This window comes from Vicia villosa, unplaced genomic scaffold (assembly GCF_029867415.1).
Source record: "Vicia villosa cultivar HV-30 ecotype Madison, WI unplaced genomic scaffold, Vvil1.0 ctg.002876F_1_1, whole genome shotgun sequence".
Classification (NCBI taxonomy): Eukaryota; Viridiplantae; Streptophyta; class Magnoliopsida; order Fabales; family Fabaceae; genus Vicia; species Vicia villosa.
The window spans coordinates 4,758-32,334 of NW_026706055.1; the positions used below are offsets into that span (position 1 = coordinate 4,758).

A 27,577-nucleotide genomic window follows, 5' to 3' on the forward strand; every position below is an offset into this window, starting at 1 on the left:
AAGCTTACTATGATCAATTGCTCTAAACCAATTGCCTATAAATAGAGGCCTCTTTCTCATTCAGAAACCACACCAAAGCAACAAAATTCTTGCTTTCTCTCTTCTTTCTTCATACTTAAGGTTTTCAAAGGTTCTTTGGCAAGAAGACTCGGATTCTTCAAACCAAAGCTCTTCCTTTGGAATTAAGTATTCAAACACATTAGGGAAGTCATTTAGAGGTGATCCAGACCTCTGAAACACTTCTGTAAGTGAAGAATCATCATCTTCACCTCTCACTTGGAGCTGTTGCAGTTGGAGGTCCATAGAGTAATTCAGGAGGTTTCCAGCCAAGCCAATCATCCAGGCACACTCCTCAGGTCATATTGAAGCTAACCAGATGGCTGCAGCTCGTCTGTAACTCCAAATTCAACAACCTCCATGTCTACTTGAAGCTCAAATCGAAGGAGGTCCACAGAGCAATTCAGGAAGATTCAAGCTCCAATAAGCATTCAGTTAGCATCATTGAGTCTTAAGGAAGCTATTGAGATCATTCATTCAAGTCCAGGTGTTCTCCATCACCCTCACGACCTCCATTTTCAGAGGTAAGTCTCTGAACCTCACCTCTTTAATTTAAGCACTCTTTGAGTTAAAGCTCGATTCTATCTTGTTTAGAATCATCAGAGGATTGAAAACCCTCTATCATCTTTCATTTATTCACCTTGTTTGTCATTTAATTTCAAATTTAGGGTTCATGTGTTCTTAGAGTTTTCTGAGAAATTAGGTAGCTATAGTTCATATAAATAAATGTTAGTTACATATCTGGATTCGTGAGGAAGTTTAGAACAAGATTGATGTTTACATCATGTCATTTAGTTGAGAAACCAGAAAGTTAGGATTTTGAAAATTCTTGAGCTCGAGGAAGAAGATGACTATGGCCATGGCGCGCAAAATTTAAATCTGGGGCCAAAGTTTATTTTATTTTGAATGGAAGTTGTTTTATAAACGACTAAATCGTTACGGCCCAGTGGTAAAGAGTGTTTGTGTGTTGCGCGTGTCCAAAGTCTGGGGTTCGAATCCCCCTCGCCCCAGACTTTTTGATTCTTTTATTTTTCAATGATTTATCACTTGTTTTGAAACATAACCAATTGAGTGAGAGTTATTATCACCAAGCGCGCGTTGGCTCAGTGGTGTTGTTTTGGGCTGGTGACTTCAAGGGCGTGGGTTCAAATCCTCCAAGGGCCAAAAACTATTTTTTAACACATAAATTCTTTTATTTTCTTCACAACTTCACATGAATAATTCACCTATCAAATTAAATCATTTTCACTTCATTTTTCACACACTTGTCATTTAATATATCTATTTTGTAAATAATAAAAAAAATCATAAAAATATTATTTATTTCATGTGTTTTAATTAGGTTTAAAATAGTATGTTTTAAGTGTTTTCTTAAATACTTTAAATGTATATATTCACTTTGTTTTAACCTAATCATTTTGTAAATAAGTTTATGATAAAACCCTAATTGTTTAGGTCTTAATTAGTTAAAAATCTTTATTTTTACCTTAATTAAGTTGACTTTTGTCAATTTTCAAAGCTGTTTTCAAATCTCCGAATAAATCAAATGATTAAGGTTTTCAAACAACAAAACCTTATATCATTTCAAATCATTTTCAATTTGCTTTTATAGCCAGTACTGTAAAGTACTGGGCCTCTAATAGAGTGTAAGTCCCAAACACCTTCTCTTCTTAGCTTGTTTTCAAAACTGTATTTTCAAAATCTTCTTTCTGTTTTCAAAACATTCTTCTGGTATTTGAAGGGCATTATTCCCGGTGAAACTCTTCAGATACCTATGTGACCTTTGTCCATCTTCACTTCTTCTGTTTTCAAAAACCCTTAACTGTTTATCATATATATATTCAACTGTTATCCACCAATTACTGTTGAGGCTCTGTACATACTTCTCCAAAGGCCTCCACTCCATCCAGGTTAGGCTTTACAAGCTTTCAATTTACAGTCTTTATTTAAATTACTGTCAAATATAAATTGTGCATTTATATATTAGAACTACGTTTGAGTATAAACCCTAGGACAGTTAAACTATATATATATATATATATATTATAGGAATATGACCTAGGATTGAGAATGTCTTCCCGGTGAAGGCTCTTTCCTAATTAGAGATCTGTAGTTCAAACCCCCAAGATGAATTATTCCCGGTGAAACATCTTGGCAAAAACCTTAGAATCCAAAAATAGGACACATCCACCCAAAGAGGAATTATTCCCGGTGAAACCTCTTACCCATTTGCTTAGAGCCAAAATAAGTTCAAAACCACATAGCTTTCTCTTGTGCTATAACAAGGACCCTCGATTAGCCTCCTCTTGGGCTTTGTACAAGGACCCACAGGCTTCTTAAAAGCATTTCCAGCTTCCTCTTGAGCTTGTATACAAGGACCCATCAGGTTTCTTATAAACATAGGAACAGGTCTTTAGTCACCTTTTAGCCTACCCTGGTGAGTTTTCTTCCAATTTAAACCAGACTTTTAACAAGCCAAGTTTGTCTCAATTTCACATTGAGTACACCTTTTGGAATGAGAGACATGGACAGTCTCTGTCACCCTTCTCTTCATCAATTTTCCTTAGCAGAGTCTAGCATCCATATCTTCTTACCCCCAGCATGAGTCATCCTTCATCTTGGGCTTTAAACAAGAAGTCTCCACTAGATAATCTTTCTGCCAATCATTTCAATAACAACCCCTGGAAAGGGTTAGCCTCCAAATCAATCCATCATTTCAATAAAACCCCTGGAAAGGGTTAGCCTCCAAATCATTCCTTCATTTCAATAAAACCCCTGGAAAGGGTTAGCCTCCAAAGTCAATTAATAAAAATGTCAAAAAAATAAAGTTTCATTTCTCTTAGGAGATAATTTCCCCAAAAAGAGTCAAAACCCCTGGAAAGGGTCAGCCTCCAAAAAACATGATAAAGTCAGTCTTTTAACAGACAAATTCACCAGCTGAGTCAAAATCCCTGGAAAGGGTTAGCTTCCAAAGAAAAACAGTCTTTTAATAAAATTTCCTCAGTAGAGTCAAAACCAACAAAAATAGTTAGCCTCAACCTTGGGCTTCATACAAGGCACCAAACAATAAAACTCCCCTGTCAAGAGTCAGCCTCAACCTTGGGCATTGTACAAGGCAGATAATAGAGTCTCCCCAGTGAGTTCTTCATCACTCAGTAGCCACAACCTTGGGCTTTGTACAAGGCAGATAAACCATATTTTCATGTGTCAAAGATTCCTAACACTTAGGATCTTTTCTCCCATAGAGTCATCCATACTCAGTTTATTTAAGAGTCTGCCACAACCTTGGGCTTTGTACAAGGCAGAAAATAATGTTTTCCCTAGCTAGAGTCAGCCACAACCTTGGGCTTTGTACAAGGCACACAAAAAAGAGTCATTCATAGTCTCAAAAATTCAGTTATCCTCAGCAGTTAGCCACAACCTTGGGCTTTGTACAAGGCACACAAATAAACACTCTCCAAATAGAGTCAGCCTCAATTCTGGGCTTTGTACAGAACACAAAAATACCCTGTAATTAATCTCCAATAGAGTCATCTCCCAGAGTCAATAATAATTAATAAATCAATCAAAAAAGCCTCAAGCTTGGGCCTCATACAAGCCAGCTAAAGTCAAATCTTTTATACAGTAGATAGACATAGCTTATCTCTATAGAGAGATATTTTTACTACTCTACCACATTCAAACAAACAAACATTTCAATTTCAATTTCAATCAAAGTCTCCCATTTAGGACTCTGAAAGACATGCTCTGGCACATCCCAGACTTGTACACTTTCCCTAATTTGGACGAGCATCTTTCTTTCATTTAAGAGGCATCTGACTGGCATACTTGCACACACAAGTAAGGTCCCCCTCTTGAATGAAATGAATCCAGTTATTCTGTCACTCTTTCAAAATGTTTGTGGTAGAATAGTACAAATACCTCTCTGTAAAGATGATTTCATGTCACTTTACTGTAAACAGAGATGTAATTCCAAGCTTCAACTTTGAGCTTCAAGCAAGGCACCCAAAAATAATTAATTTCCCTAGATAGTTCCCCGAACTACATTAAGCTCTGACTTCCACTAGGGATATGTAGGCATGAGGTTCACAAGGAATCTCAGCGAGCTAATAAAATACCAAAAATAGTCAGTCTGTCTATCTGTCTGTCTTTCTTTAATCAATTCAATTCTCTCTCCTAACACAAAGGAGAAACTTTCCCAATCATTAGCAGCAAACACAATCACAATGACACAGAGAAGGTTCCTGTAGAGTACTACAGATATGTAGGGTGTTTAAACACTTCCCTATGTATAACCGACCCCCCGGACTCCAGAATTTCTAGTCTAGGTGAAATCCCCACACTTAGCAAACTCTAGGGTTTAGTTGAGATCTTTTTTCCCCTTTCCTACTCGTAGGACCAATAAGAAAGTTCGTGTGATATCGTAGGAAGAACTGAAACAAAATTTATCCCACCACGGGCGCATTCTCCTTCCAAATTTCGCGTGAAGGGTTTAGCGTGCCGTCCTCCCAAGTGAAACGGGGAGGTAAAGAAAACGACACCACACAAGGCATATGAAAAGCTTGAAACCATCCACATTCGCACCAATCTTCGTCCAGAAGAACCCTATATTGTTGTCTTGGCAATCCCTCATTGTGGTCAATTGTCTCCCGCACACTGAACGTGCGATTGAAACGGTCGAAAGAAGTTACTTGATGAGTGTTCGCTTTTGCCGATTGCTGTTGCATAAATTTCATGCAACTATCACTTAATAGTTGACCAGATTTCCTAACATCACCCCATTTCCTCCCTCTCGTTGAGAAGAGTGCAGCCATCCTAAAGTATGTAGCCTCCACTAGTGCTGTGATTGGAAGGTTATGAATGCCTTTGAAAACGCCATTCATGGATTCCACGAGATTTGTCGTCATATGGCCCCATCGCACGCCCTTGTCGTAAGCCCTTGTCCTTTTCTCCCTAGAAAGGTTATCTACCCAACTACCTGCCTCTGGATTTGTCATTACAATCTCACTCCGATAATGCTGGAATGTGGGTTGGGTCAATGCATAACCAGCACTGACCAAGGCCTTTCTTAGATGTTTGTCCTTGATCTCCCGCATGAAGTTCTGGGCGATGTGGCGAATACAATAGACGTGTTTTAAAGGGGGGTCATGCCATCCGTTTGCTGGATTATTATAAGCACTCTCTATGGAAGCGTGCCTATCAGAGATTAAACATATGTCAGGCTGAGGAGCAACATGTTCTCGGAGGTTCCTTAGAAAGAAACTCCAACCCGCCGCAGTTTCACCTTCGACGATTGCAAACACCACTGGAAATATGTTGTTGTTCCCGTCTTGTGCAACCGCCATGAACATGGTTCCTTTGTATTTGCCGTATAACCATGTTCCATCAATTTGAAGTATGGGTTTACAATGTGCAAATCCCTGTACGCAAGGTTTGAACGCCCAAAAAAGCCGATGGAATATTCCATTTCCTTGGACAGGGTATCCATATGGGGCATGCGCGGGCAGTGTCTCAAGAATAGTAACAGTGCCAGGTGCGTAACTGTGTAGCGCATTGAGGTATCGGGGAAGAATTTTGTATGACTCCTCCCAGTTGTCGTAGACTGTCTCAATTGTCTTTGTTTTTGCAACCCACGCCTTTCTGTAAGATGGAGTGTAGTTGAAGGTTGTAACGATATGCGAGATAATATTTTTGACCTTCAGAGACGGATCAGAACTTATTAGAGGCAAGATCTCCTGACAGATGAAATCGGCACTGAGTTTCGTATGATCCTGGGAAGTGTTAGGGTTGACACACGTGTGTTGCTGCGTAATCGATCCTATTTTCCATGCATTACTTCTCTTGCTATAAGAAGCCAACAGTCTGAAGCCACACTCTGGATTCTTACAAGTGATTACATACCGTTCCAGGTTAGAACGATCTACTTCAAAATCAACGTTGTGCGCCATGTGCCATTTTGTTATTGTTCTAAGACAAGCCTCCTTAGAGGGAAACTTGTCTCCTTCCTTTAATTCATCGTCAGTTTGGATGTACGGTGTGAAGAAGATGTCGGATGATGGTTCGTCACCTTCTAGGTTCAGGTTACTCATATGTGTTGGAGGTGCATACACGTGAGCTGGAGGCACCAAAGTTTGTTGCTCGTCGTCGGATTCCTCGTTGACCATGACGTCAAATTCAGTTTCCAGATCTTCTTCTTCCTCGTCTATGACATCAACTTCTTCTTGCTCGTTGACTGGTGGGTCTATAACTTGTGACTGGACAATCTGAGTTTCTTGTGTCCCAATCTGTAGAGTAACGTACAACTCGATGGAATCCAAGCCAGAGTATTCGTGAGTCGTAAACATATCTTGCAGGTCTTCGTCAGTGGCAATCTCCATCTCATAAAAATTGACAGTGTTGTCGTCATTGAAAGAGGGACATTGGTAAAAAACGGTTGCAATAGGACCCATTGCAATCATAGCGTATAGTCGCTGAATGAAGTACGAAAAGTTTGCTCTTTTGCTTAGCAAAAATGGAACAACCTGAGTGTTCCGCATCACAAAACCGACTATTTCATGAGAGTAAGTCTCACCGTTTAGATGGGCATGCACAAGGTATTGGGTAGATGAAGTCATTTCGACGGAGAAGTGTTTGGTTGCTTTAAGATGAATTCAGATTTGGCAGAATTGCTAGTGTGAGTTGTAATATTTAGAAAACACTGAGTGTCTTATATATGGTGGTTCTTACAAACACACTAGTATAGGTTTGCCACAAGATTCCGAATTGATTATAAAAGACAGACACACTGATCTAGGTCTGCCACTAGATTCCGAATTGATTATAAAAGCCAGGCACGCTGATCTAGGGCTGCCGCAAGATTCCGTATTAATTATAAAAGACAGACACACTGATCTAGGTCTGCCACTAGATTCCGAATTGATTATAAAAGCCAGGCACACTGATCTAGGTCTGTCACTAGATTCCGAATTGATTATAAAAGCCAGGCACACTGATCTAGGTCTGTATATATATAAATAATAATGATGTTACTATAATATTAATTATATATATTACTAATTATACATATAATTAATAATTACGTATATATATTTTAATTAACAACATGCAACTGTCCGTGATCAACTAACTGATTTTTTTTGGCATACATACTATTTTCAGAACGCTCAAAGTTTTCGCACTCGTAGTCACTCTACCATCGCTCCGGACGACCGCATTATGCCATACCTGGACGTCGCTGGTTTCGGTCCGATTAGCATAATCGCCGAGTCTTCTATTGACCACAAGTTTGTTCTTGCGTTGCTAGAACGCTGGAGGCCGGAGACACACACCTTCCATCTTCCAAAAGGGAAGTGCACCACCACCCTTGAAGATGTTCATATGCTACTTGGTCTTCCAGTTGACGGTAAGGCAATTAATGGCTGTGTTATGCAGGCGAATTCCTTATGCTTCCAGGCAATTGGGATAGACTTGATAGATGGAGCAGTTGGTTCTAGGGGGCAAGGTGTTAACCTTAAGAGGTTAAGGACTTATTATGACAATTTTCACTTGAATGATGCGTCTCCCCAAGAGACCATACTCCAGAAAACTAGGTGTTACCTACTATTGCTTATTGGAAACGTTTTGTTCCCAGATAGCACTGGTAACACTGTTAACTTTATGTATCTTCGTTTACTAATGGATTTTACTAGAGTTGGTCTATACAGCTAGGGGTCTGCAGTTCTGGCTACGGTGTACCAATCACTGTGCAAGAACTCAAGAGCTGATTCTTGCACATTCTATGGATGCGCCCTGTTGGTGCAGGTGTGGGGGTGGTGGAGGATGCCCATACTGGACCCGGTTAACAATGGAAGTTGGGCCTTTCCGTATGCCCTGAGGTAAGTTTTTAGTATACCATTTTTTTCGCACACATTCTACTCCATTCTAACTAAATTATAATATTTTCGTTGTAGATTTTGTGTGAAAAAAATGGACTTCACACTTAATCCGCGGTCAAATATCACAATGTACCGCACGCTAATTGATCACCTTGGACCCCATCAAGTATTATCTCTAATTCTTTGCTTTTTTTAAGTATTTTTAATAAATAATTTTTCCCGGAGTAATGTATAACTCTCATGCATGCAGTTCATATGGCGACCGTATCTCGAATGCGAGTATGAGCCTAGAGCTCAGGATGCAGAAATTTGGACGATAAAGTGTTGCCTAATCCGGTACAACATCATAGAAATGCATCAAAGTGACCGGCTAATGCTTCAGTTTGGGATGCGTCAACGGATACCCGACCCTCCAGTTGACTTGGGAGTGTGGCACCTCAGAAGAGTTAACCATCAATGGACACACCAAAACTGGAAGGATTTTGCACCCGATCACCGCCAGATGTGGAAGGACCGTCGCCAGTATGTCCTGAACTTCCCCGTCAGTGACCATGAAATGAAACCTTCTCTTGAATACATGAGTTGGTATCGTACAGCTACATCCCCTAACTTGTTTCTTGCAGCTCCGTTCTATTTAATTGATCCCCGTGCACAGAACTACATCTTGCCACAACAACAACAACCGAAAGAGGAACAACAACAACAACAACTACGGCAACAACAACGACAACAACAACGCCTACAACAACGCCAACAACAACTCCAACAACAACAATAACAACAACTCCAGGAACAACAACAACTCCAGCAACAACAACAAAATCTTTTTAGTACTCCATCCCGTTCCGCACGCAACTACCGCCAATCAAATATTTTCCAATCCCAGTCTCAACCATTACAAGAATATGAAGACCACCATCATTCCTCGGACCAATATCAGACCCATTCACAACCATTTGGATTTGCAGCATTTGCAGGGTCCACAAGGGGATTCGGCCAAAACCTTACTCCCGGTTCATCTAGACTTCATCTTAGTCCCGACGATGGTCCTCATGGTGAATCCTCTTACCGTGGCACCCCCTCCGGCTTCGCAACACCTTCAAACCAATTCGGCTTTAATCAAGGTAGTTATAGTGCTGCTAGATGCTATGAACCCGAAGCCTTTTCCCAACCCACTCCACCACCACGACTTAACACGTTTGAGGGGATGGGTAACCGACATTACAACAGCGGTTTTCCGGATAATTATGGGGGCGTCGACGAATTCATTGACAGCGATCCACGAGACATCCCAATGCCGAGCCCAGTGACACAAACCCAGCAAGAACCACAAAGGGGCAGAGGTAGGGGCAGAGCTAGGGAAAGGGGTGGTGCCAATATTCGCGGCGGGATCAACGATCGCGGCAAACGTGTCATAACAAGACGAAATTGCGGAATGGATGGCTATCTTGGTGATGGACGCCATTGATCATATTGTTGTATTTTCTTTAATCAATTGTGTAGCTGTATCGTTTCTCTAATTATCTGTAATCGATGTTTCGTTCCTTTAATATAATGCACCAATGTTATATTTTCGGTTAACAAATGTCAATTTACGTTTTGTGTACTTCATTTTTAAGACTAAAAAATTATTTTGAAAATTTATTTATATATATATCTTAACTAATTAAATAAAAATGGAATTTTGAAAATATATATATTAACAAAATCTTAACTAAAAAAATAAAAAAAAAATGAAAAAAAAGAAAGAATAAGCCTTGGCGCCAAATGAAATGGCTATTAGGGCAAAAAGAAGCCTAATGCGCCATTCCATTTGGCGCAAACAATCCCTTTTTTAGGGTTAGCCAAATGGTTTGGCGCATACACCCACTTTTAACACTTATACGCCATTTGGTTTGGCGCATCCACTTCTCTAGGGTCCCAAACCTAGACAGTTTGATAAATACCCCAAAAATATAGTTTTTTTGGTAATTTTTTTATTAAACATGGTTAATTAAAATTTTTTTTCACTTTTAGGCACTGAACAACTTCATATAAAATCTTTTATACATTTTTTTATACTCTTGTTAGAGATCAAATAAATGTCATATAAATTGGGCACGTCAAATATATTCATAGGTGACATCTATAAAAACTTATCTCTACTTTTTAAAAAGAGTTATTTTCTATAAGAGGTTATCGAATCAATACAATATAACAACGAAAAATAGAATAACTTAACAAATAAATTTTTTTTTAATCAAAATTTCAATAAAGAACCAAAAATTCTAACAAGAAGATTACAAAAGACGGGGCAAAAAACAAAAACCCCGAAGAAAACTACTCACCAAATACACTCAATGAAAAATATAATAAAGGAGAATTTATAAAGTCATAGAAATTATAATTGGTGCGAGTAATTTTCACGATGAAATAGAATAACTTAACAACTAATTACTATTAATTTTAATATATATTAATTTTATAAAGTTTATAGAACACTCAAGATTATATTTTTAGTGTCATATTTGATAGTACTAATAGTAAAAAAATTTAGAACAAAGAAATTCATAAGAAATAAATATAATTTATATAAGTTTTTATATAATTTTAATTTATTTGTTATTATAATTATTTTAAAATTTGTAATATTTTTTTTAGTCAAAATAGTTGTACTAATTTGATATTTTATTTAAAAAATGTTAGATGTGCAGTTAGTTTTATTCATTTATTTCACTTTTTAAAATTAAATAACACATCTTATTTATTATATTTTAAATATTCAAACACCATCTAAATGATTGAAAAATATATAATTAAAAGTAATCACAAGTGTATTACGCTACTAAACTATGTAATGTATATTTGAAGTTTTGTTATACGTTTATGCCTAATTTTAATTTATTGAAATTACTTTAGATGGAAAGTTTTTCAACTGATTTGGGGAAGATAATTACGGAAAAATTGATAAATGGAACAATAGCAGAAATACGTCATGTATCTTGCTTCACATGCATTACTAATGAATTCGAAGAAGAAAAAGTTTCGCTGAAAGCAGAAATAAAAACAATGGAGCAACGTGTTAAAGTGGCAGCTGGAATATATAAAGATATTCTTGCTAATGTGCATGATTGGAAAGAGAAAGCTGATAAGCTTATCCTAGAGGACATCAAAACAAAACGAACATGTTTTTTTGGATTATGTCCTGATTGCATATGGCATTATAAAAGGGGAAAAGAGTTAGCAAATAACATAAAGGAGGTTAAACGATTGATAAATAAGGGCGAGAAATTTGAAAATATTGAACTCCCTCGCCGTCCTCCAAATGCTGAACGTTTTTCATCTATAGATTACATTTCTTTTCAAAGTAGAGAGGAAAAATATAGAGAGCTTTTGGATGCACTAAAAGATGAAAACAACTATATGATCGGAATACAAGGTATGGGGGGCACTGGAAAAACTACATTGGCCCAAAAAGTGGGTAAAGAATTAAAGTTATCTAAACAATTCACTCATGTAATCATTACAACAGTGCCACTTACTCCTGATACAAAAAAAATTCAAGATGCTATTTTTAGTTCTTTGGGAGTGGAGTTGGCGAACGATAATGACTCTGAAAGGCCCAAAACTGTAAGGAGCATATTAACAGGTCGTGAGAAAATTCTTCTTATAATGGATGATGTGTGGGATAAAGACCCCCCTCTTGATTTTGATCTAATAGGAATTCCAAAAAAAGGCAGTCACAATGGTTGCAGAGTTCTTATAACCACGCGGAGTAAACAAGTATTACAAAAAATGGATTGTGATAAGAAGATTGAATTGGAGCTATTATCGGAAGAAGAAGCATGGGATATGTTCAAAGCGTACGCCGGTATAAGCAATAGTTTTTCAAAAAAATTGATTACTAAGGGACGTGAAATTGCTAAGGAATGCAAACAATTACCGATTGCAATTGTAGTTATTGCCGGAAGTTTAAAGGGCCAACAAGAGCGCAAGCACCAGTGGGATGCTACGTTAAAATCATTGAAGAAAAATTTATCCATGGATGATGTCGATAAAGAAAAGGTTGAAATTTATAAATGTTTGAAGTCTAGCTATGACGGTATGAAGGATGAAAGAGTCAAGGGATTGTTTCTCCTATCATCTCTATTCCCAGAAGATAAAGAAATTCCTATTGAAATTCTAACTAGACTAGGCATAGGAACAGGCCTTTTTGGGAAGAATTACGGCAGGTACAATGATGCACGAAACGAAGTAGGTGCAACTATAGATAAACTCATCTAAATGTGTTTGGTGGCGCGGGTCGGTGACGAACATGTAAAAATGCATGATTTGGTTTGTGAAGCGGCTCAATGGATAGCATACAAAGAGATTCGATGTGTGGAATTATCGAGCAAAGATGAAAAATCATCGGTTGAAAAGGAGAAAAATATGAACTATTTATTTTGTGAAGGGAAGTACATGGATTTGTTTTCTTGGAAGTATGATGGTTCCAAACTTGAGACTCTAATTCTCAATGTGAAAAGGGATGAAGATTGTGAACGTATGGAAGCCAGAAGTTATTTCTTTGAACATATTGACCAACTTCAAGCTTTGTACTTTTCAAGTCATAACAAACGACCCCTATCATTACCAGATTCAATTCACTCATTGGCAAATATTCGATCTATACTGGTTGATGGAGTTGATTTAGGTTACATCTTTGTTTTGAGAAATATACAAAGTCTTGAGACTCTTGATTTGGTTAATTGCAAAATCAATGAGTTGCCATACGAAATTTCAAAGTTGGGAAAATTTAAAGTGTTATACTTGAAAAATTGTGAAATTAGAAAGAATAATCCATTTGAGGTTATTAAAAAATGTCTAATAAATTTAATATATATTAATTCTATAAACGTTATATATATATATATATATATATATATATATATATATATATATATATATATATATATATATATATATATATATATATATATATATATATATATATATATATATATATATATATATATATATATTTGCAATGTTTACGTTTACTTCATAATTGCTAATATTTTTTTAAAAGGTAAAATCAATCTTATTAGTTTAGTCGATATAGTGAAATTGTGTAAGTTAATATAATACAAGTTTTTTATTTAAAAAAAAATACAAGTTTAAATAAGTAATAATTAATAACTTACAAAAACTTAGATGTTTGATGAACATAAAATAATAAAATAAGACAAAAAATAACATATAGTCCTAACAAAATGTACACTAACAATAAAAATATATATTGAATAATAAACAATTTAAAAGATATTACATACAAAATTAAAAAACAAAATATTCTATAAAATTAATATTTATCATTTTCAAAAAATTCTGTTGAATAAAATTCATCAAAGTTTAAAAGAAAAAATATCTTAACATAGTTTAATGATAGAATTTATAATTTAAGAAATTGATGTTCAATGTACTTATTAGACATGTCTATTTTCCGTGAGAAAAAAAATAAGATAAAGGCGGTTCACATGAGTCATTTTAATAAGAGTTGTTAAAATGAGCTACATGCCCCTAAACGTGTCGGCCCATGCGGGCCTCGGGTTTTTCAAGGACTCATATTTATATGGTTGTAAGTAACCATGCAATTTTATGCAAAAAATACTTGAAGCGCACAAAATAAGACCCGAAAATTAAGACCCAAGCCCAAACTTTTTTCGGGTCTGATGAGTCGGCCCAAGGTCTCCGACCTATTTTGACAACTCTAACTTAATTGTAAAATATTTCCTATCTATAAAATGAATATGATGTAACATTTTAAAAAATCGGAAAAAGTAAAGAAAATATTAAAAAAAAAATTTGAATTTTTTTCCATTTACTTCACATTTTAAATTTACACAACAACATCTTATTTATCATTTTTACATATTTAAACATCATCTAAGTTGTTCAGGAATGTACTAAATTAGAGTTGAGATTTTATAAATTTTGTTTAAATCAATATAATTAAAGTTTATATATAGTAAAATCGATTCTATAAGTTTAGTCGATATAGTAAAATTGTTTAAGTCAATATAATACAAATTTTGTTTAACAACGCAATCCAAGATGAAACAAGTACTAATAATTAATTACTTACAAAAGTTTAGATTTTAAATGATCATATAATTAGAGAAAAATAAAATAAAAAATAAAATATTAAGCTTTATAAACATAAAAGTGCACTACATAATAAATAATGTATTGAGTATTAAAGAATGTTTAAAAAAATTACATACAAAATTAATGAAAAAATTACTCTAAAATTAAAATTCATCATTTTCACAAAATCCAGTTGAAGACGTTTCACCAGAAATTAAAAGATAAAAGATCGTCTGTTTCAATAAAGTAATTCACACCAACTTAGCTAAATTTAATTATATGACTTAATAGTTTGAGTAACTGGTACTCATCGTACCTATTAGACGTGTCTATTTGGCGTGAGAAATAAAATGCAAATTTAGAAAAAACATAATTGAAAAAATAGGCAAGTTCATATGAGTTATTTGAATGTAGAATGTCCCCCCATACATAAAATGAAGAAGATTTAACTTTTTAAAAATGTTAATAAAAAATTAAAGGAAATATAAAACAATTATTTAATTTTATTCATTTATTTCACTTTTTAAAATTAAATAACACCATATTATTTATTTTTAAATATTCAAACTTCATCTAAATTATTGAAAAATATATATTTCAAAGTCGTGGATTTTTGTGTCGAAACGGCATCATCCATGTCATCTAAAATTTCCAAATCAATTATATTTGAGAATTTCTTCACCCACCTCCTAACCTTCTTGCCCACCCCTGGTGAATTTACAACATTACCCCTTGTTTCGGAAGTTCATTTCCGAAACGGTACTTTTTTTGAAAAAAGGTGTTTTCAGAAATGAACTTCCGAAAACGTGTTTTTTTTAATATAAAACATTGATTTCGGAGATGCATCTCCGAAATAAAGTTACATTTTCAGAAAATGTGGTGTTTCGGAAGTTAATCTCCGAACTCACCCCCCATGATGGAATTCGGAAATGAACCTCCGAATTTATGTCTAGACAAAGAAAAATGAAAAACAACAACGATTCGCTTTATTTAATCGGGTGAAGATTACAACGATAATATTACTGAAAATTAAAGTTACATATTGTTGAGCGATGGCGAGCGGTACTCGAGCTGACAGTTTGAAGAAACTACCTACGACATCAGGAAATAATGATATACTTCTGGCCGATAAGGAAGATGTTTTTATTCCAGATAACCTTCATATGAAGAAGCTTTTTGAGAGCGAGAAAGGTTTTGTATGGTATCCTAAGCATAACATGACACCATTGTTCAAGAGTAAACTATCTGATATTTACAGAAAAGTTGGTGCTAGAAATATCTCTGAGTCACTATCCAAAGAAGAATCATCTGTTGTGAATGATGATGTTGAACTCGAGCATGTTGATCCAAATAATATTCTCAACTTAAGGGGTTTGGTTAAGCTTCTTCTTGGTTTTCTTGCATGTTACGTTGTAGCCTGAAAATGGAACAAAGTAAGAGACATGAAGCTGTTCAAAGTCTTGTCAACTTGAGTTTCCGCGAGAGAAAGGAGCCAATCAATGTAAGCTATAGTTTATCATTATCATCAGGGGACGTCATTACAAAAAAATCAAACAAAGGGGTGCGCTGGGAAAGTCAAAGTTCTATGTTTATAATCCAGAAGATGGATAGTGTTCGCGGCGATGAAATCCAAGAATCTACATATTGATTTTAAAAGCGAAGAAATTGATTTTCTATTACATATTGATCCAAGAATCTAACAAAACAAAAACACGTTATTCTGCCCGACGAGCGTTACAAAATACACATCAAACAAAACAAAAACATGTTATTCTTCCCGACGAGCGAACTCCTCCGAATGAAGATAATTATACCAATCCTCATCCCACTCAGTATCAGAACCATCAGCGTTGATGACGCCTGAAGACTGAGCCTGCACGTCCGAGCCATGGACCCCCAGGGGACGAGAAGCAGAACCAGTCAAAACCTTCTTCTTCTCCTTCACCTCCTTCACCTCCTTCTTTGAAGAACCCTTTCTTCCCTTAGCGCCACCCATTCCTGCGTAAAAATGAAGAAAGAAAGGTCCATGGGACCTCCTTTTATAAAAGAAGAAAGGGGACAAAAACGCTTGGGAAACAGACAAATCATTAAAGAACAAAGACGTTGGAAACCAGCGACACGCCGTCAAAGAAGTCAGAACGCATGCACACAAACTTCAAAGAAACAGGCACAATAAACAAAGGCGTTAAAAATAAAGTACTTGCAAATTAAAACGGACACTCCCTACCCTCTCTAGAAGACGCAACCTTAGTCTCCCTTCCCTGTCTGATGCGTGCTGGTTGGTTGTCTGACATGTTCCTGTAAACAATTGAAATCGATTAATATGCGAGACAAAATAAAAAACAAAAAAATTTGAACTTCTGATACATTTCGGAAGTTCATTTCCGAAAACTGGGATGAAGGTGTTTTCGGAAATGAACTTCCGAAACACCCCTGCGATGGAGTTTTCTGCAACTTCCATGGCAGACCCCTAAACCAAACTTCAAACCAAATCAAAATGCTTCTAAACAACCTAAATACTACTAACAACCTAACCATATATCATTTATGCAATTAAAACCCTAAATAACATGCATTTGAATAATGAATCTAAAAATTTCAAAACTTACAAAGTGTTAGGATTCAGGGCTTTTGAATGTTTTTAGCAGTGTGATTGGAGCCTTGATGCAGCTTTGGAATTCTGTTTGCACAAATTTTCGCCTTTGCCACTTTTTGTTTTGATTTAGGGTAAATGATTGGGGGAGGGGGAGTGTTTTGATAAATCTGCAGAAATCGCAGTATTTCGGAAGTGCACTTCCAAAATGATGTTTTCGGAAATGAACTTCCGAAATAAGACAATTTTTTCAAAAAAAGACGCTTTCGGAAATGAACTTCCGAAGCAGGGGTATTTTGGGATTTTCGCTGGGGGTGACCCCCATAGGGAGGTGGCTAAAGAAATTTTCTTAAATTTTTATGTGGCATCTTCACTTTTCAAAATGGCTTATTCTCTAATTGAGTTAATGGCTTATTCTCTAATTGAGTTAATCGATTCAACACCCGGTAACTAAAAAAAATATTGACTTAACAACTAATTACGAATTACTTTTGTATTTCTTAGTTTTATAAATCTTATTGAATACCTTTTTTCTTTGCAATATTTTAATTTTTTCGTTATTGTTTGTATATTTTTGAAAGATGAAATTTAAGATTTAAAATACTATGTAAAAATTAAACGTAATCACAAATGTATATCGTTGTAAAACACTGATACTAACACGACAACACTAGTAATAATTTAAATAAAATAAAAATTAAATATAATCACAAGTGTATTTTGCTAGTAAACTATGTAATGACTATTTGAAGTTTTGTTATACATTTATGGCTAAATTTAATTTATTGAATTTATTTAAGATGGAAAGTTTCTTAGCTGGTTTGGGGAAGTCATTTGTGGAGAAAATGATAAATGGAGCAATAGCAGAATTACGTCATGTATTTTGCTTCACATGCATTGTTAATGAATTCGAAGAAGAAGAAATTTCACTAAAAGAAGAAATGAAAACATTGGAGCAACGTGCTAAAGTGGTAGCAGGAAGAGATAAAGATATTCTTGCTAATGTTCATTATTGGAAAGAGAAAGTTGATAAGCTCATTCAAGAGGACATCAAAATAAAACAAACATGTTTTTTGGGCTTATGTCGTGATTGCATGTGGCGATATAAAAGAGGGAAGGAGTTGGCAAATAACATAGAGGAGATTAAACATTTGATAAAAAAGGGAGAAAAATTTGAAAATATTGAACGTTTTCAATCTAAAGATTACATTTCTTTTAAAAGTAGAGAGTGCAAATATAGAGAGCTTATGGATGCACTACTAGATGAAAACAACTATACGATTGGATTGCAAGGTATAGGGGGCATCGGAAAAACTACATTGGCCAAAAAAGTGGGTAAAGAATTAAAGATATATAAACAATTCACTCATGTAATCATTACAACAGTGTCATTTACTCCTGATACAAAAAAAATTCAAGATGATATTGTTGGTCCTTTTGGACTAGAATTGGAGAACTATAATGATTCAAACAGGCCCGAAAAAGTATGGAGGATATTAACAAGTGGTGAGAAAATTCTTATTATAATGGATGATGTGTGGGATCAAGACCCGCCTCTTGATTTTGATCTAATAGGAACTCCAAAAAAAGACAGTCACAATGGTTGCAGAGTTCTTATAACCACACGGAGTAAACAAGTATTACAAAAAATGAATTGTGATAAGAAGATTGAACTTGAGCTATTATCGGAAGAAGAAGCATGGGATATGTTCAAAACATGCGCTGGTATAAGCAATAGTTTTTCAAAAAAATTGATTACTAAGGGACGTGAAATTGCGAAGGAATGCAAACAATTACCGATTGCAATTGTAGTTATTGCCGGAAGTTTAAAGGGCCAACAAGATCGTAAGCACCAGTGGGATGCTACACTAAAATCATTGAAGAAAACTGTATCCATGGATGGTGTCGATAAAGAAAAGGTTGAAATTTATAAATGTTTGAAGTCTAGCTAAGATGGTATGAAGGTTGAAAAAGCCAAGGGATTGTTTCTCTTATCTTCAGTATTCCCAGAAGATAAATAAATTCCTATTGAAATTCTAACTAGACTTGGCATTGGAACGGGCCTTTTTAGGAAGAATTACGGAAGCTACAATGATGCTCGAAACGAAGTAGTTGTAGCTAAAGATAAACTTTATATTCATTTTGGTTGGTGGGGGTCACTGAAGAACATGTAAAAATGCATGATTTGGTTCGTGAAGCGGCTCAATGGATAGCATTCAAAGAGATTGGACATGTAAATTTGTCCAACAAAGATGAAAAATCATTTCTTCAATAGGAAGAAAATATGAAATATTTATTTTGTGAAGGGAGGGAAATGGATTTTTTTTCCCGGAAGTATGATGGTTCCAAAATTGAGACTCTTATTCTCGATGTGAAAAGTGATGAAGACCATAAACGTATGGAAGCCCGAAGTTATTTCTTTGAAAATATTGACCAACTTCAAGTTTTGTACTTTTCAAGTCATAAAAATAAACGCCAATCATTACCACATTCAATTCATTTGTTGGCAAATATTCGATCTATATTGGTTGATGGAGTTTATTTAGGTGACATCTCTGTTTTGGGAAATCTACAAAATCTTGAGACTCTTGATTTGGTTAATTGCGAAGTCAATGAATTGCCACACGAAATTTCAAAGTTGGGGAAATTTAAAGTGTTAAACTTGAAAGACTGTGAAATTAGAAAGAATAATCCATTTGAGGTTATTAAAATATGTCTAACACTTGAAGAGTTGTACTTCATAGATAGTTTTAATAAGTCTTGTGACAAAATAATCTTACCCCAATTGCAAAGGTATCGTGTAGGTAATAAGTGGCACTGGAGTTGGATTAGTTATTCACTATCAAAATGTGTGGCTTTTACTGACAAATTCAGTTTTCCTTCAAAAGAAACATACAAGTATTGCATGCAAACATCAAAGAGTCTTCGACTAAATGGAATTTCAATTACTGAGGGATGGATAAATCTCATGCCTGAGATTGTTGATATACATCTAGGTATGAATGATCTTGTTGAGCTTTGTCTGGGAGAAATTTCACAATTACAGTGTCTCGTTGACACAACTGGTTTTCAAGTTCCAAAAGTATTGCCCAAATTGGTTGCACTAAAACTGCACGAAATGGAAAATTTGAAGGTACTATTCAAAGGTTCCCTTTCTTTTGACTCTTTGAAGTATTTGGAGGAGCTATCAATAATAGACTGTAAAATGCTTCAAAGATTGTCTGATTTCCAGCTAAATCTCTGCAATCTGAAGACTATTGTACTTCAGGAATGCCCAATGTTGGTTAACCTCTCTTCATTGTTAACTTCTTAGAAATAGCTGATTGTGAGAATTTGACAAACATAATAATAGATGAAAGAGGAGAGAAGGAATTAAAAGAAACAGATAACAAGAAATATGTCTTAATGTTTCCAAAACTAAAATTTCTTGTTATTGAAGGATGTCGGAAATTAGAGTCAATACTTCCTTTGCTCTTCTCTCAAGACCTTCTAGTTCTAGAAGATTTAAGAATAGAAAACTGTGATGAGCTCAAATACACATTTAGTAACTGTCAACATGTTGAATTGGGTTCGTTAAAACATATAAAGCTTTGGCAATTCCCAAAACTGAAATCACTTGAAGTTAGAAATTGCAATCAATTGGAATATATATTTGCGCAGTACATTGATGACCATCAAATCCATAATGAATTTCACCTTGATCTGCCAGCATTACAAAATCTCAAGCTTTGGTGGCTGCCAAAACTAGTATCCATATGTCCGAAACAATATCATACAACAATTCCTCAATTGAAAGAACTTGAACTCCTAGAATGCTCTTTTCCTTTGGATAATTCAATCATGAAGGTAACCGTGACTTGGCGAGGGTGATGCACGATGCAGCGACGCCTGGTAATGATATGGGATCCCTCACTCAAGTCTCAGGAACGTGTTTGAGTCTTTAACTTGGCTTGAGAACCTCTGCATCCTCCCAACTGAATTTGAGTTTTTTTGAGTTTTTTTTTAAAGTTTGTTAGGGTTCTTCCAAGCCAAAAATCCGTCCCCTGATCATTAGGATTCCTTGTCCATATATAGTAGATGGATTTTAGGTTACAATGTTAATCAAATTGTCCATTGAATCAAAGATTGAGATTTGATGAAACTTGTTTTTTTTCAATCATTCTAATTATGGCCAATCTTGTCCATTCTCTCACCAATCTTCTTTCCACGTAATTGATTCAAATATATTGCCTAATTGATGATTGAATCTGATTGGAAAGCTCTCTCCAATAAAATCTTTCCTAATTATCTTATTTATTTGATTTATACCATATTTTAAATGCATAAAAATCAATATAAAATCAAATAAAAATCACAAATTCGTGGAAATCATATTTGGTGACTTGGATAACTTGTGGATCAATATTGGATCTTAAGAAGTTAGGCCCATTTACAAAAAAAAAAACAATTTGAACCACATTTGTTTCACATGTATCTTTAAACTTGCCCAACTTTGACAAGACATATCTCTCTCAATTTTTAAGATATGAAAGATTTCTAGGACTTTTTGGAAACCTCAAGATGTCTTCTACAAGCCACTTTGGAACCTTTTTTCCATTTGAAGATTTTATGTTGATGATATGGGTTTTGACAAAAAACTGCTTTTGGTTGACTTTTGAAAAGGACCTATAATCCTTTGGATCATATCTCTTAAATGAAGCATTTCTGACCTTTGCATGTGATAGACAAATTTTAGAGAACTCAATTTCCTTCCAAATAGGCTTTGGTTGGGAAATTTCTGATGTTCCATGTGGAAGTTATGGCTGGTCAAAGTTCAGTTGACTTTTTAGACCAAAAACCCTAATTTAGCAACTTTGAATCTTGTCGATTTTGAAGATTTCCTTGATGAACCATGATCAACCCTTGATCTAAGGATAAATGATACTTCAAAACAAGGATGTTTGACCAAAAATCAGGAGTTTTGGTTGTGATTTGACCATAGTTGACTTTTGGGTCAAACTAGTCGAATGTTGACTATCTAAGCAATTGAATGAGCTATCTTTGGAATTGAAGCTTGAATTTTGGCATGGAGATAGTTTGTAACCCAATACGCGATATGAAATCCATTGGAGACCTTGATTCATCAATTTTCTTAAGAGAATGCAAAACCCTAGTTCGGGAGGTCTTTAGTTAGGAGAGAGTGCCTTGAGTTAACCATTTGAGCCTTGAGTCCTTGTATGAGTTTGAAAGTGAAATGGGATTGGAAAATTTTGGGGTATGGTAACTTCAAAGATAACTGATTTTTATTTTCTCAATTTCACCCAAGACATTTTAAAATATCATCAGCAGCCCCGTAGGCAAGGCTTTTTCCACCAAGACTCTCAACTTGTATTGACATTATTAGAACCATTATAGGAAGTTGGCAGTAATATGATGTTACCAATTTTGGTGTGACATATTGACTTCACCTTTCTTTGAACATTAAGAATATGGATGAACAAGTAGTTTCCTGAGGAACCACCATGTAGAAAATGTCTTTGGACCTAACTCCCCTCATCAGAACTTCATTTTTCCCATTAGCGACCAAAACTTCTCTCTTACAGAGATTTACCTTCAAAACTTTTCACACAACTGACTTATGCTTATTAATTTAGTAGCCACACCTTTAACAAGGAGAACATCATCAAGAATTGGGAACCCTGTACATTCCAATTTTCCAGCACCCTTAACTTCACTTTTGGAACCCTCACCATAAAGTAACATAGTTGATAGAGTGACACCTAATGTGCACCGGAAACTTTTTTATTCCAATCATGTGTCTGTAGTAGCTGCTGTAAAAATACCACCTGTCTTTCTAGCAGAGATATGAGCTATAAGGAAATTAGCACCTTCATTGGGTCTTAAATATTGCTAGGTCAACCTTAAGCTGAGTTAGACCTTTGGGATAAGCATACAATTATAAAACATACGAACCTGATAAGAGCAGTTTTTCATAGAATTGACATCTCCAATACAAGCACCTATAACTTAAGTATTTTGATGTTTGACATGATGCAGTAACATTTGGTCAAACATTATGAGCTCATTATTCACTTATTTTAAAGATTAGAGACAATAGATGACAATTTATTTTGTTCCTCTTGCAGTTGAGCTATGATTCTCTTGTGATTTTCTCTGTCTTGTACACCTCTTCACTTATGACACAAGGATCTTTGTTTGAAACAGTTGATTATTCATAAGAGATATCCTCATCACAGAAAACTTCATTATATTCATGCTTAGTAGTTTCATCATCAAGTTAACCTTTAGAATCACCATCAAGTAAGCCATCTTTTTGTTTCGTGTGGGTAAGTGGGACATTTTGATCTAATTTGAGCAAAACCCTCACATTCATGGTACTGTAAATCACTACCTTAATTTGGCTTCTCTTTGTTATTGATGATGTGAGATGAGATGTTCTTGACATTTGGTCTTGACTTCCTATCCATACTCTTTAGCAACTTATTGAATTACCTCTTAATAAGCATAATAGATTTTGATCCTCTTCGTCTTCAATGTTGGATATAAGAGCTATACTCGTGCTCTTCTTTTCAAATATGTCATTTTAAAGTTAGCTCGAAAATTTGATGTGACCCAACAACTTAATGTCTTGAGATTCTCTAACAACTGCCACCTTCTAGTCAAATCTCTTGGAAGAGACTCGAGTAACTCCGTGACTAGCTTCTTTTTTGAAATATATTCTTCCAAATCACTGAATTCTATGTGGCGACTCTTGCTAACCGCAACATGTTTTGCAAAATAACAAAACAAAAAGTCAGTTCTCCCAACATATTATACTTGGGCTCCAAATTTAAATAACTTATTGAAGGTTATGTGGGATCTTAGATTTTCTCTTAAGATGAAGGTTTTTGCATGGAGAATTTTCATGGAAAGAATTCCTCCTAAGATGAAGGTTTTTGATGAAAAGGGGGGGTTTCTATCTTGAATAACATGGAATGTTTTTTTTGTGGCAATCATCCGAAGAATTTCTCTCATATCTTTTTTAACTGTCATGCGGTGAAAGAGATTTGGAAAAGCATGTATGATTGGTTGGGTATTATGGTTGAGCTCAAAAGAGAAGAATTCTTGGATTTTGGTTTAATTCAAGAGAAAGTGAAGAATGCTAATCATAGGGTGAAGATCAAAATTATTTGGATAGCTATAATTTGGTGTCTTTGGATTACGAGGAATGCCATAATTTTTGAGGTGGCTTCTTTTTGTTATGATATGGTTTAATACGATGCCAAATTTGTCTTTTAGCAGCGCATCTACGAAAGCTCTTTTAGGAAAAGCGCTGCTATAGGTCTCAGTAAAAACAAAATTAAAAAAGAAGAGTAAAAAGCGCTGGTAAAGTGGGGGGGGGTATGAAAGCGCTTTTAGAAAGCGCTGGTAAAGGGAGGGGGTATGAAAGCGCTTTAGTAAAAGCGCTGGTAAAGGGGGGTATGAAAGCGCCTTACTAAAAGCGCTGTCGTAGCCCATTTAAAATTAAAATTTTTAAACAAAATAACAAACACACGCGTTCTTTTCCTTTCTCTCAGAACTCCATTTTTCACGAACAACTTCTTCTCCAAACAAACTCAGAGCCCTAGAGGTCTCCGTCTCCGTCCTTTGTCGCCGTCTCCTTTCGCCCTCCTCGCCTCTCCGTTCACACTCCTCCGCCGTCGTCGGCTCTCCGTTATCCCTCCTCCATGCTTGTTCTCCATATCTTTCCATTATCTCTATCTCAAGGTAGGTTCTATTGAATCTAATATTTTACTGACATTGTTAGGGTTTTAGTTGATATTGAGGGATTACGTTGTTAGGGTTTTAGTTGATATTGTTAGCTGACATTGTTAGGGTTTTAGTTGATATGGTTTTAGATAATAGTGATGATTTTGTTTGTGAGTTTATTGATTAAATTAGTGATGAGTTCTTTGATTGTCTAAAATACTCACATATCACTTCTTCTTTTTTGTCTTTGATTCCAAAAACTTTAAATCCTTTAAAGTTGGAGGAATATAGACCTATTTGCTTAGTGGGTTGCATGTATAAAGCGGTTGCTAAGCTTTTGGCGGGAAGGCTTAAAGGTGTGATTAATGAGATTGTTTCCCCGTGTCAAAGAGCGTTTGTTCCCGGTAGACAATTGTTGGATGGAGTTTTGGTGGCTAATGACGTGGTGGATTATGCGAGAAAGGAAGGTAAGAATTGTTTGTTATTTAAAGTGGATTTTGAGAAGGCCTATGATAAGGTTAATTGGAATTTTTTGCGTTATATGTTGATTAGGATGGGGTTTGGTAGGAAATGGCTCTTATGGATGGAATTATTGGTGTTTAATAGCAACATGTCGGTGCTAGTTAATGGAAGTCCCACTAAAGAATTCGGGGTGAGTAGAGGCTTGAGACAAGGAGATCCTCTCTCTCCTTTTCTCTTTGTTTTGGTGGCGAAAGGACTTTCGGGGCTTGTGAGATAATACATTGAAGTGGGGGAATTTTGTAGGTTTGACATTAAATGAGCTTGTTGGGTGGATTTGTTACAATTTGTGGATGATACTTTAATAGTGGGAGAGGGTTCTTGGAAGCATGTGTGGGCGGTTAAGGTAATCCTTAGAGCCTTTGAAATCGTTTCGGGACTTGGCATTGATTACCATAAGAGCAAGTTGATTGGCATAAATGTTAGTAATTATTTCTTGGAGGCGGAGGCTATTTTTTTCTCTTGTAAAGTGGAGGATAGTAGTTTTCTTTTTCATGGTATTCCAATTGGGAAAGATCCTAGGAAGGAAACAACATGGATTCCTACAATTGATAAGTTGAAGAAGAGGTTGGGAGGTTGGAAGAATCGGTTTCTTAATCTTGGAGGAAGGAAAACTCTCTTAAAGTCTATTCTTAGTTCCTTAACCATTTTCACGATGTCTTTTTATAAGATTCCTTCGAAAGTGGCGAAATGGATCACGAGTTTACAAAGCAATTTTTTTGTGGGGAGGACGGAGGAGAAAATGAAAATTCATTGGGTGAGTTGGAAAAAAATTGTTTTATCGTTTGGTTTGGGTGGTTATGGGGTGAAGAACATAGCGACTTTCAATTTAGCGCTTCTCAACAATTGGAGGTGGAGGATTCTTAATGAGAAATATTCGTTATGGTATAGAGTTTTGAAGGCCCGGTATGGGGATCTAACTTCTCATGTGTTTAGTGGAGGTAATTGCACAAAATACTCTTCTTTTTCTATTTGGTGGAGTGACATTGTTAATATTGGTAATGTTTATGATAAGGATTCTTTACTAAAATGTTGTCATTTTGATGTTCATAATGGTTTTAAATCTCCCTTTTGGGAATCTTGTTGGTTGGGGGAAGATGCCTTGAAGAATGTTTTTCCTGATTTGTTTGAAGCTTCTTTTCTTAGAGGAGTTTCGGTCGGAGCGATGGGAGGGTGGATTGATGGATCTTGGAAGTGGGGTGATTTCGGTTTATCTCCGGCGATTATGAATGATGTGAATTTTAGGGATACACTTACTTCTTTTTTTGATCGTGTGGATCATCATGGGGGCCGAAGAAAGGAGAGGGGCGAATGTGGTTTCTTGGAATTTCGGTGTTGACACCATTTTCTCGGCGACCTCGTGCTACCAATTCTTCTTGAAAGATTTTATCCCGTTTGGTCCCATCAACAAGCATGATGAATTGTTTGGCATCATTTGGAAAGCGGAAATTCAGTTCAAGATAAAGGCTTTCGGTTGGAGATTACTTCTTGATAGACTTCCAACAAAGGATCATTTGTTGTATAGAGGTATTAATTTCTCTTTTGATAATCTTAAGTGCATGATTTGTGGTATTGAATTAGAAAGTAGGAATCATTCCTTTTTTGAATGCATTTTTGGTAAGATGATTTGGTCCGATTTGGGAGGGCAAATTGGTTAGTGTGGAGGAGGAATGTTTGTCTACTTTTATGGATTGGCATTTGTTTTTCCGGACAAACAAGGTGAAGAAAAATAAGGCGGATGTTGTTAGGTTAGCCACTTCTTGGTCCCTTTGGTTGGTTAGAAATGGTGTATGCTTCGGGATGTTGGTTGGAGCTTAAATGATACGGTTTGGAACATTAAATCGATGGCTTGGAAGTGGTCTTTTTGCGATAAAATTACCCATCCCAATTACTCTTTCTATGAGTTTTGTAAAGATCCCATTTCATTTCTCTTGTAGCTTAATTGGTGGGTAATTTTCTTTTTGTCGGGTTTTTGCCCAAAACAGTTAACAAGCTATTTTAGTTGTTCCAAAAGGACTTCACACCAATCATAAAAGTTACACACTCTATTCCTCTTTGAATCCATAGCCAACCATAACCAAGAGATTAATTTTACATAGAAAACTACTTCACTAACAACACAAACTTCATTTTTGAAAATACATTCATTCCTCATTCTCCATAAGTTCTAAGTAGTTGCCATCAAAATTATGCTTTCTTTATGTTTCTTTATTCCTTTATGAGAGTTGTAAATCTTCAAAATAGAATCCAATGGATCTATCCCCGTTCATCCAAGTGTGAACTTGTTGCCATACCAAAGCTGACAGACAACAATTGAAAAACAAATGCATGATGTCTTCATCAGATCCTGCACACAAAAAATCATCCATTTTTCCACAATGTTTGGGATTATTGCTCTTTTTATCAACTGAACTCTTGTCGCCGATCTGTCAAGCAAAAGTCTCAAAGTGAACACCTTGATCTATATAGGAGCTTTAACTTCCCACATCACTTCAAGTGTTTCTATCTAATTGTTCAAAGCTCTATGTTGATTTTTTTTATTTTTGTAAAATACTTTAAAGAAGCTAACATGTGTGTATAAGAATAAACCAAGTTCAGTCTTTTATGAAATTTTGCTCCTGCTAATTGAAGTTCGGTGGACTTAGAATCGTCGTATTTTTCAAGATCTACTAGTATTGTAGTTCCTAAAGAATATTCCAAT

The 27,577-nt window shown here is 35.6% G+C and overlaps 1 pseudogene; it reads left to right on the plus strand.

Annotated features, from left to right (window-relative positions):
- Window positions 1-10,829: 10,829 nt before the first annotated feature.
- LOC131639981 (disease resistance protein RPS5-like) lies at window positions 10,830-26,215 on the plus strand (annotated as a pseudogene).
- The last annotated feature ends 1,362 nt before the right edge of the window (window positions 26,216-27,577 follow it).